Raw genomic sequence first — 10,183 nt, 5'->3', positions numbered from 1 at the left:
GACCTCGCTTCGAGGTGGTGTTGCATCGAAAAGAAGGAAGGGAGTGAGTCAGGATGGGCTGGAAATGATGGGGACTCTAGTGAGAAGGACGCTAAGGCAGAAGGTGCAAAATGGATGAAACAGTGGCCTCAGGGGAAGCGTGACTCTGCTGTTCAAATGTTCACTGAGGGAAAAACCTGGAAAGGTGTGAGGCATTCTGCCGTATTTGGGGACCTTCCATACCACAAAGGCAACACTGAAATTAAGACATAGGAAGACTCTGGTGGCCCGGAGGCTGGTGCAGTGTGTTGAACTGAGAAGTGCCAGCTGAGGTGTCAAGCGAGACAGAGGTGCCTTGGGAAGGAGATATCACTTAAAAAAAGATGTTTTAAATTTCATTTTAATTCTCATGTCTATGGCTGTGAAAATACGCCATCAATTAAAGAGAAAGAGGGCTTGACGGGATGAGAGAAAAACATGGGGATAGTATTTCCCCAAGGGCCTTGTTTGCATGTCCCATGACAAATCAACTAATTGTTTTTAGACTCATTATCTCAGGGAACTAAAGTGTAAACAAAGAGCATCAGAGATTAGTGCAACTGAAATTGGAAAAGAAAATAGAGTTTGTCTAATCATGGTGGGATTTTTCCCCCCCATGGGGCGAGAGCTTGATTCTGATTTCCCAATGTAAGGACACTCAGGGACAATTGATAGACTCTCAGAATCCTGAGATGTTAAGCTGCAAGGGCCCCACAGGTCAAGTCTACCCTCTTATTTTATAAATGAAAGAGCTGAGGTCCAGAGAGGTTCAGTGACTTGCCCAAAGTTATCCTGTGAGTTTCCGAGGGTCACATCAGAACAGGTGCAACTTAGGATAAAACCATCTCAGAATGTACTTAGCTTCTGCCCAGACTTGCTCTGCACCCAGAAAGAAGCACAGCTTTTGCAATAAGCCAGTTCCTCAGCTTCCCTATAAGCAAATTAAGTACTGGGAGATTTTGTTTAGACTTGACCTCAAAAATATGCACTGAACCTGGACAAAATGCATTGCGTTCTTGGTTCCAACAGCATTCTATCACGGCATCTCCTTGCTGGGAAACCTCAGCTGGGCACATGTGTCAGGGTCTGACAGAGTCACCGAGATGCAGAACGTGTGCCTATTTTACAGATGGGATAGAGTGAGGCCCAGAAAAATAACTGTACTACAGTTTCCTGTGTAACTACACAGGAAATAAATGTTGCTGGGGATTGTGGGATCTTTGGCTTCCTGCTACACCTGGGGTGCCAAAAAAATGTATACAAGTGGACACTTTGGTCAACGTTGCTCAAGCAGTGGTTCGCTGTCATCAGAAGTGTCTGGATGGTGATGGGAACCACTCTGAGCACCTCTTGTCATTGCAGAAGTCAAACGTGACTTGTAGTCATCTTTTGTTATCGATATGTATTGAGTATTACAATTTTAATACAGTTTTCCTTTCTTAAAATGTGTGTACATTTTTTTTGGCACCCTCTATATATAGAGTTGTTTTCATTCTATCCTGTGATATAGTTTAACGATACTCAAACTGGAGTTGACACAATTAGTTCCTCTCCATTTGCAAGAGTTGCTGAATGCCTAGGGCAATTCTGTTTGCAAAAGTCAACTTGGTTCTGATGGGCAGCTTCTCTACAACCGCCAAGGGTTAGGGTAGGAAGGTACCTCCAGGGGCCTCAGCCGGACAGGTGGCACCACTAGCACTAGCAGAGCCTACCTCCTGGCTTCTTACCTCTTCTCAGCTGCCTTGTCCCTTTTCACAGCTCTGCGGAGCCATATTGAAGCATGAAGCTAAAGAAGAAAACCTCACTTTTATTTAAAATTTCGACACTATGGTCATTATGAATTTTGTGCATTAATTTTTGTAATATTGCATTAAGATATTTATCTGAATTACTGTTTTTGCACCCATTTAATTTGTGCCTGGGATAGTAGACTGGGTCCAGTTCCGTGCTTCTTTGGGCTTGCTGTAGCCTTTGGGTTCACTGTGTGAAAATGAAGATAAAAATGGATACATTCCACCCATTTTCCAGAGGACTCTAACCTACCCATTCAGATTCAGTTTGCATTGAGAAGTGGACTCATGCAGTCATGGGATGTAAGCTCCATGCAGATTATGCGTGTTTTGTTTTCTGAGGTAGCCACAAAGCTTAGTACAACCCTTAGCACGAAGTAGGAGCACCATTAATAGTTGTGGCTGAAATAAACAAATGCAGTAAAACTGTACAGATTTTAGTGTTTACGATCTACTCACATTTGACTTTCCCTTCAACAGGGTCTCATAGGCCCAGAACCAAGCTCTGGCAGTTCTTTGAGAGCTGAGCTCTCTCTGGTCTGAGTTGGTCACTACAATATGCCAAGCAGATAAAGAAGGCAATGGCGAATTTCAAACAATCCACCACTAATGCTAGATTTGAACTGCAGAGTAGTTCAGATGTGCCCATCTGGGGGCCTTGGCCATGTTTCCGCTCACTTTTTTTTTATTTTTATTTTATAATTTGCCATCTGGCAATAATAGATTTGGTAAGGATTAAGTAAGAATACATGGGGATAAATATAGTGCAAATTTAAGAGTGTGTAATTTCTAATTCCCTGTAAAAGCAAAAATTCTCAGATTTGCACTTGTATATAAACAAAATAGGGGTCAAAAAGAGAAAAAAATGTGATTATGCGCCCGAAATTATGGAATTAGGTTTGTGCCCTTTCTGGATTAATACTAAGCTCGGCTGAGCCTTTCTTTCCTGCCCTGGCTGACCTAGAAAAAGAACTCAGGTGCCTACAAGGCTTTTCCTGGAATAGCTCACGGGTGAGGTGGGGGGAGATTGGGGTGCTGTCTGATTCTGTCACTCTGACACCCACATCCAGGCTTCTCAGATCCTAATGCTGGCGACTTCCCCTCCGTGGCTGTGAGCAGCACATGCCACCAGGGATCCCCAAATCATGCTGTGATCTTTCTGCCTCTCCCATTATCACCAGCAGTATATATTCTGCAGTGAGATTTTAGCCGCCGACAGCTCGGGGTGTTTTGCTAAGCAGCCGAGTCTTCAGCTTTGCCCTTCTGGGGTCCTATCCGATCCTGCAGGGCTAACAGAAAGACATTCTTGTTGGTTTTTCTTTTCCCCTTCTGGAAAGCTGGCAGATGAGACGTGAAAGTGAGGAAGAAGCAAAGAGGTAGGAGAGGAAGGTATCGTTTTCACGTAAGAATTCCCCCTCTAGCCCAGCTGACTTTCGAGTCGCAGGGTAAGTCATTAGCCTGAGGCATCCGGAAGTAGCCTGAGATTTTCTGGATGCCTTTGAAGTCAGAGTTGCTTGTGGGTGAGGCAGGTGGTTTGGACACCAGAGATCTGGGACTCTTAGAAATGTGCCCCAGATCTCTAGTTTAGCCATTGGGCTTGAATAAGGAAAAACCCCAGCCCATTCATTCCCATCTTGCTTCCAGCCCATTCTCCCATCCACATTTACTCAAGGGCATGTCTTGGCAGCCGCTCTGCTTTGCCTGGTTATCACATGAAGATGAAGAGGAAGTTTTGTGTAACAGTCTTAATGGGCAGGTATTATTATCCCCATTTTACAGATGCAACTGCTGAGGCACAGCTGGGTTCATTGCCTTGTCCAAGACCGTGCAGCCTGTAAACGGTGGTCAGGTTTGGATGCAGGCAGTGGGGTTCCAGAGTCTATGCATTTAATGTAGTTTTTTTTTTCTTTCACATAGATGATAGTGTGTGTGTGTGTGTGTGTGTGTGTGTGTGTGTGTGTGAGAGAGAGAGAGAGAGAGAGAGAGAGAGAGAGAGAGAGAGAGAGAGATTGATTAATTGATTCAGGTTTAGAGTTATTCCCAGTAAGAGGTTGGTCTGATGCAAGCCATTCCATCACAGCTGGAGGTGGGAATTTCCTGTGAGGTGATGTTACAAGTGCCTTTCAGTGTGTGGGGGGCCATTGTCAACATCCCACTTCTGACCCTGGGGCTCCAGCGTTCCCGTTCACGCCATCAGCTCCCCAGTGTTTTTTTCTATGTACTCCGAAGTCAGGCAGATTTGGTTTCAGTTCCTTGCACTTTAAGAGCCATGATTGATGCGAAATATTATAGAGATTAAGAAAGGTAGTATTCTTTTGAAAATTAAATTCTCAAATACAGGGTATATGTCAAGGGGCTCATTTTTCTGAATTTTGGAAGCAGTATAGAGGACTACTTAAGAACGGATTCTGAGGCTAGACTGATAGGAGCTGAGAATTTGATTCCAGGTTTTCCCGGGTATTAGCTTATTAGCTGTCTGCCTTACACAAGTCAGGTGACGGGTCTGTGTCAGTTTTCCCACCTTACCAGAGGAAAATTATGGTATATGTCTCATGTTTGTTTGTTTTTTTCCTGTGAGCATTAGGTGAGAAATTCACTCACTACTTAGAATACTGCCTGGTACATGCTAATGACAATATCAGCATTAACTACTGTCATTTAAACCACGGATTTTTTTTGGATATAGAACACCTACTGACTGCGGACTACATAGAAGGCGTGGGGCACACACATCATTCCACCTGAGCTCATGCTCTTGTAGAGGGCTGTGTCATTACCAAAGATGAAGAAACAGATGCTCGGAGAGGTCAAAGGTCTTTCCCAGGGTCCCACACACAGAAATTGGCATGCTCAGTATGTTGACCTGGCTTATTGGTGTCTCATTGCAAGGCTGTTTATCCCCCCATATCTACGAGACCTCAGTGGGGAAGGGGAGAGACCATCCGCACGGGACACTTATATTTGGAGCACTCACCATTCACACGCTTACTGGTGACGGAAGGGCGGTCCTTCTCGCCATTCTGTGACTTAACTCCTCCCACCTTCCTAGGTCTGTGACAGCTGCAGTGACCACTTCCATAAGTTGGATTTTATCCCTTCTGATGTCATGGAAAGAAGGGAGGTGACCTTGATGGAAGCCATTTTTTGTGCTGGCCACTGCTCTAAGCAGTTTGCATATACAGTAATACCTTGGTTTGTGAGCATAATTCATTCTGGAAACCAGCCACTCGTATTGCAAGACATCGCTCGTTTACCACGTTAAAATGTATTAGAAATGTTTGCTCATCTTGCGGAACACTCGCAAACCAAGTTACTCGCAATTCAAGCTTTTACTGTATACATATTTTTTTCTTTTTGCAAATGCTCGAGCTATAAGCAACCTTGGGATGCACAGGCAGCTGTATTCATTGTTGACCTAAGAAACAGATTCTCAGAGGTTATGAAACGTGCTCAAGGCCACACAGCTATCTGGAAGAATAGTCAGGATTGAAAAGTAGGCCTGTGGGACTCTAAAGTATATATTTCTGATGTAATGTGACCATGAGCACGGTTCTCCAATAAGAAAGATGTCTAGAGTGGTAATTAAATCATAATTCAAGTTGTAGGGGAAGCGTGGCCTGATGGGTTTTGATGCAGTTTGTGGCGAGACGTGACAAGGAAGATCTGCAGGCAGAAAAGCTGCAGAAAGTAGGACCTGTGGAAAGGAGGTGATGAGTAAGATGATGTCAGCGAGTAGAGAAGACTGTGGGTCATGTCTCAGATCAACAAGGGCTGGGGGCTGAGCGATGGAAGGGAAACTGTAAAAATGGGTGCCAGTGGTTTGCAGACGCTGCCCCCACTTTGAGATGCTAGCTCTCTCAACTGCCCAGAGCCATAGCCAGCCACTTCCCCAGTGTAGAGTCAATGTCACCTTCAGTGTTTTTGCTTCCCTATAGCAAATAGGACAACTGTGGTCACCTCAGAAAAAAAAATGGGGCAGAGACAACACTGGCGCGCTCCATGGTGGGGCTTGACAGTGAGCATCTTCCCAATGGCTGCTGCTTCGACTTCCTGGTGTTCTTAGATTGATCCCCTGTAGACCAACAAAAAAGGCTCAAGAGCAAGATTCCCCTCCCGTTTCTGTCGTTGTTCCCTGAGTGAGCTGATGAGGAATCCACGCTAGAATGGTTGAGAAAAAAAACCTAAGGCAACATAAGAGAAACTACGGTTCCCCCCTCCCAGGCTAAGGATGCTTTTTCCATTTTCTTTTGAGCTCATGCTTTGATAAGTCTATAGTTATCACATTCCATGATGAAATAAGGACACTGTTCCTTGGCTTATAATTATATTAAAGCTGTTTCTCACACACAATGTACCAAAAAATAAAAAAAACATTAGTGGTGAGTGGGCAGATTTAAAAGGAAAATGCACATATACATTGAAAATCATTAGGAAAATATATATTATATAGATATCTAATGCCCTTCTCACCTTCCTAGTATACCTTTTACTGCTACTAATACGTTCTATTTTTAACTCTTAAATGTAGAGATGTCTTCTATGTGAATATGTATATACACATATTTATACCTAAGTATGTATTTCCTTTTATAAAGCATTTCATATATACTTGCTTTTTGTCTTCATACTTGCCTCTCTGGATCTTTTCCGAGTGTCTTGTTTTGTCAGATAAGAGTAAGTTCTTTAAAAATGTGTAAAAATGCTTGGCATACGTGGGCTCCTTTTTCAAAACTGCACATGGCTCAGCCCACCGCCTGGCTCCATGAACAGTAGCGGAGGCGCCCTACCTCACAGGCACGGCTGCTAGAATTTTCCTAAGTACGGGTGATGGGTGACTCGATGTTTTTCCTGCTTCATCTGGCCCTTGATGCTTATCACTGGTTCACGTAATTGTGCAGTGAGTATTGATGGAGTGGCTGGCCTGCGCTCGGTGCCGCGCGGGGCAGTGACAACGCAGATTCCTGTGGGGAGGTCGCTGACCTTGAAGAGCTCAGTCTAGTGGGGGAGATAATGATCATTTATTGATAGATGAAATATATTGAATGCCTACACTGAACGTGACACTCTGCCTAGTGCATTTTTACATTTCCTCCTGTTTAATCCCATCAACAATGTTTTGAGTGGGCGCTACTCATGGCAATTTTTTATACAGAGGGGAAACTTAGCTTGAGTAGCTTTCCCAGTGGCACCAAGATGATAGGTGACACCACTGGAATTCAAGGTCATGTCCCTGTAAAGTCACAGCTCATACCCTTCCTCGTATTGTTGAGCCAGCTGATACTACACCTGTTTTTTCCTCTTGATGTCAAGTTGGAACCTGTCTCCATGGGGAGGAAGTGTGAGCATGCCTATACTATTTGTATGTGGCCACTAGGCGTGTTGATGGGTATCCTTGAAGCTTTGGTAACTGAACTGTGTCACCCATTTGACACCATCACTTGGGATCACTCATTGGTCATGTCTGGTAACGCATCATAATTTATTACACTTTCCTCTGTGTCTCCTCCTTTAAGTACTGGGAATTAATATGCCCTGGGCTGTGCTGGGCACTATGGGTAGAAGACACTGTGTTGATGACACATGCATTGTCTTCAAAGAGCTGGTAGTCTCCTGGAGAAGGCAGACACGTGCAAAAGAGGATGCCCTGTGGCTAGTGGCGTAGGAAGGGGAAACAGGAGATTCTGCTCAGGGCTGGGTGGGCAGGTGGGAAGGTGAGTGGAGTAGCAGCAGGGCCTTGCAAAGTTTCATGGAGAAGGTGACATTGGAGCCAGGCCTGATCAGGGGACCAGGCTTTTGCTGGGGAGAGAAAAAAACAGTTGTGATTTCCAGACACAGGGAACATCATTTTTGCCAAATTTGTGAAATGAGGCCAGCAATAACGGTGACTTACTCCAGGTGCTTCAAACACATTATTTTTAGTTGTCACAACACCCCTCCAAGTAAGGCTTCCTTTAAATCACTGTCTGAGAAAACGGAGGTGTCAAAGCCATGTTAAGCAAGGGTCTGTCACATCTCAGTGTGTGCTAGATGCAGGAGCCAGGCTGCCCCTACTGTAACCACACTGGAAGAAGCGAGCTTTCAATTCCTTTTCTGCGTGGCTGCAGCGGGCAGCACCGCAGAATCAACCTGAGAGAATGAGGCCTGGGAGAAGGAGCACAGCTGAGCTCTGAGGGGGTTCCAGGTGGTTAGGGTCCCCGACAGCTGCTCTGCCCTTGTATATCTCCATAAAGGAAAATAGGACTTCGTTTGTGACCACACGGGGTTTTCCGTCTCTGCTCACCAAGGCGGTATTTGGCATGCATGCATCAAAATGTGTCCCAGTCCCTGGCGATAGAATCTTGTCTCATGTGACACGAAATGGGGTTCTAAAAGTCGGATGAATTTAGAAAACCTGAGTTACGTAGCGAAAGCAAGCATGTCCATTGCAGACCTTCTCAGGGCCTTTGATACACTTGAGTGCCCCAAAGGTAACAGTTATGGGGCAGATAATTTACTGTGAAGTCCCTCTTGCTTAGTTTTTATAAATACTGTGCACAAGATCGATCAAGGTTTTGTTTCTTGGAGAGGAGAGATGAGTGATGCCAGCGTCACAGGTTAAAATCACGGCTTGCAATCCTCTGCTCTGCCACTAACTTGCTGCATCATTTCGTATGAATAACTTATCCACTCTTAGGGAAACATCCTTTCCCTTGCACTCGGAAAGTGGCAGGAATAACTTTTACTCCTTAAATGGTTCCTCTGTGCAGCAGGATGGCAGAGGGGACTGGACAGACCAGGGTGGTGTGATGCTAAGTTTATAAAGACCCCCTATCCCCCCGACAGCAGGGTGGCCTATTGAATAACTGAGCCCGGCCGTAAAGGTTTGTGGTTTTCTGATACCGTATGTGTTTGCAGCTGGCTTGTTCTGATAACACTGTTAAATAACCCCTTTCACCTGGAAAGCTTCAAACATTCACTTCCTGTTGACTGTTCCAGGAGTTCTATTGCTGTAAAAATAAACCAGCTCTAAAAAGGCAATACTATTTTTTTTTTAAAGAAAAAAAAAAATGTGGCCTGGCCGGAGCCTTAGTAATTTAGAGAATAGAAGCCCTGTTGGTGTATTTCACTATGGCCTAGTCAGTCCTCTGTCTGTGGAAAGATGGGTAGTTTTGTACCTTTCATTACAAAGTATAAAGAATAAAACATTCTGCCCGGATTTTCCGTATTTGGATTACCCCCGACCTCCCAGGTGTGGCAGCTCCTGCTGAATCTTATTAGCTGACTGACCGCTCGGCACTTCCATAATGTACATACATTGAAAGGGTAAGTGTATTTATCACTATAGCCTGTCCACCTAGTAAGTTCTGTGATCCTGCGTAAAAATGTTCCTAGGTGTGTGTCATCCCCACGGTTGTCTTCTCTTATTCTGAGGATCGAAGGAAAGGATAAGATGGAGGGAGGTGGTTCTGCTAACATTCGAGTAGATTCAAGTTGATGGAAAATTGCCTCTGATTTTGGGGCGATTGCTGTCTAACTGAGGATTACAGGTACTTGTTGGAGAATAGTAGACAGAGCTTAGACATGGCTTCACGGGGAGGTGGGTCGACAGGTGGATGAGTGTTGGATGGGACAAGAAAAAGAAAGGATCCTATCAAGGTCCTTTTATTGACAAGGTCCTTTCATTGACAAGTCAACAACAACAACAAAAAGTAAAGTTTTAACAGAAGGAGAAAGTAATTTTGCAAATTCCAGGTAGGAAAGGGAAGTCACCCAAATGTTGCATGAATGGAAACTGAGGAATGAAAGGCTTCAGGACCAGAGGACCCTCAGAGGCCTATTTATATATACTCGTAGGTCCTCAAGAATGCCTGCTCCAGCTCTTTTCCCTTGGAGGGCAGGCCGCTAATTCTTTATCTTGCCTGGGGCCCCACCCAAATGGCAGTTTCAACTCCCCGTTGACAAAGCTCCTCTCTGGCGGGCAGAACCCTACACATCACTGGCCACCAGCCAGCAACTGATTGCTTCCTCCTGAGTTAGGGGCCCAAGGTGGTCGAGTCTGATGTCAGGGATAGCGTCCCAGAGTACAGACAACTTTGGGCTCCAGGGACTGGAGGCAGGACTGTGTATATCAGCAGGAAAAAGTCCCCTAGCAAGAAAGATAAGGGGTCACTAGTGCTAAATGTCATGCAGGTTAGAGGAAGTGAGGGGCAGAAGCATTGAGATGTGAAGAGAATCACTACGGAGGATGGACAGGGGTCTCAGGCAAAACTGAAAAGGGAGAATTCAGCCAAATTAGGCATAGCTTTGAAATTCAAGGAAAGGATGAGTGATTCGAGAATAAGCACTGTAAGAAAAAAAAGAAAAAGGGCTAATGAATTGTGAGCCTTCATGACGGG

At 44.8% G+C, this 10,183-nt stretch overlaps 1 long non-coding RNA gene across 1 annotated transcript in view; it reads left to right on the top strand.

The window, feature by feature from the left end:
• The first annotated feature begins 2,874 nt into the window (after positions 1 to 2,874).
• The window catches only part of LOC109394773 (uncharacterized), a 280,777-nt gene continuing 273,468 nt past the window's right edge, over positions 2,875 to 10,183 (top strand). The window contains exon 1 of the long non-coding RNA XR_002126508.1: positions 2,875 to 3,184. This is a non-coding gene — a long non-coding RNA (uncharacterized LOC109394773). The remainder of the gene's footprint in view (positions 3,185 to 10,183) is intronic.

This window comes from Hipposideros armiger, unplaced genomic scaffold, assembly GCF_001890085.2.
Source record: "Hipposideros armiger isolate ML-2016 unplaced genomic scaffold, ASM189008v1 scaffold_436, whole genome shotgun sequence".
Classification (NCBI taxonomy): Eukaryota; Metazoa; Chordata; class Mammalia; order Chiroptera; family Hipposideridae; genus Hipposideros; species Hipposideros armiger.
Note: the sequence above shows the minus strand (reverse complement) of the source record. Positions and strands in the feature narration are given on the sequence as shown.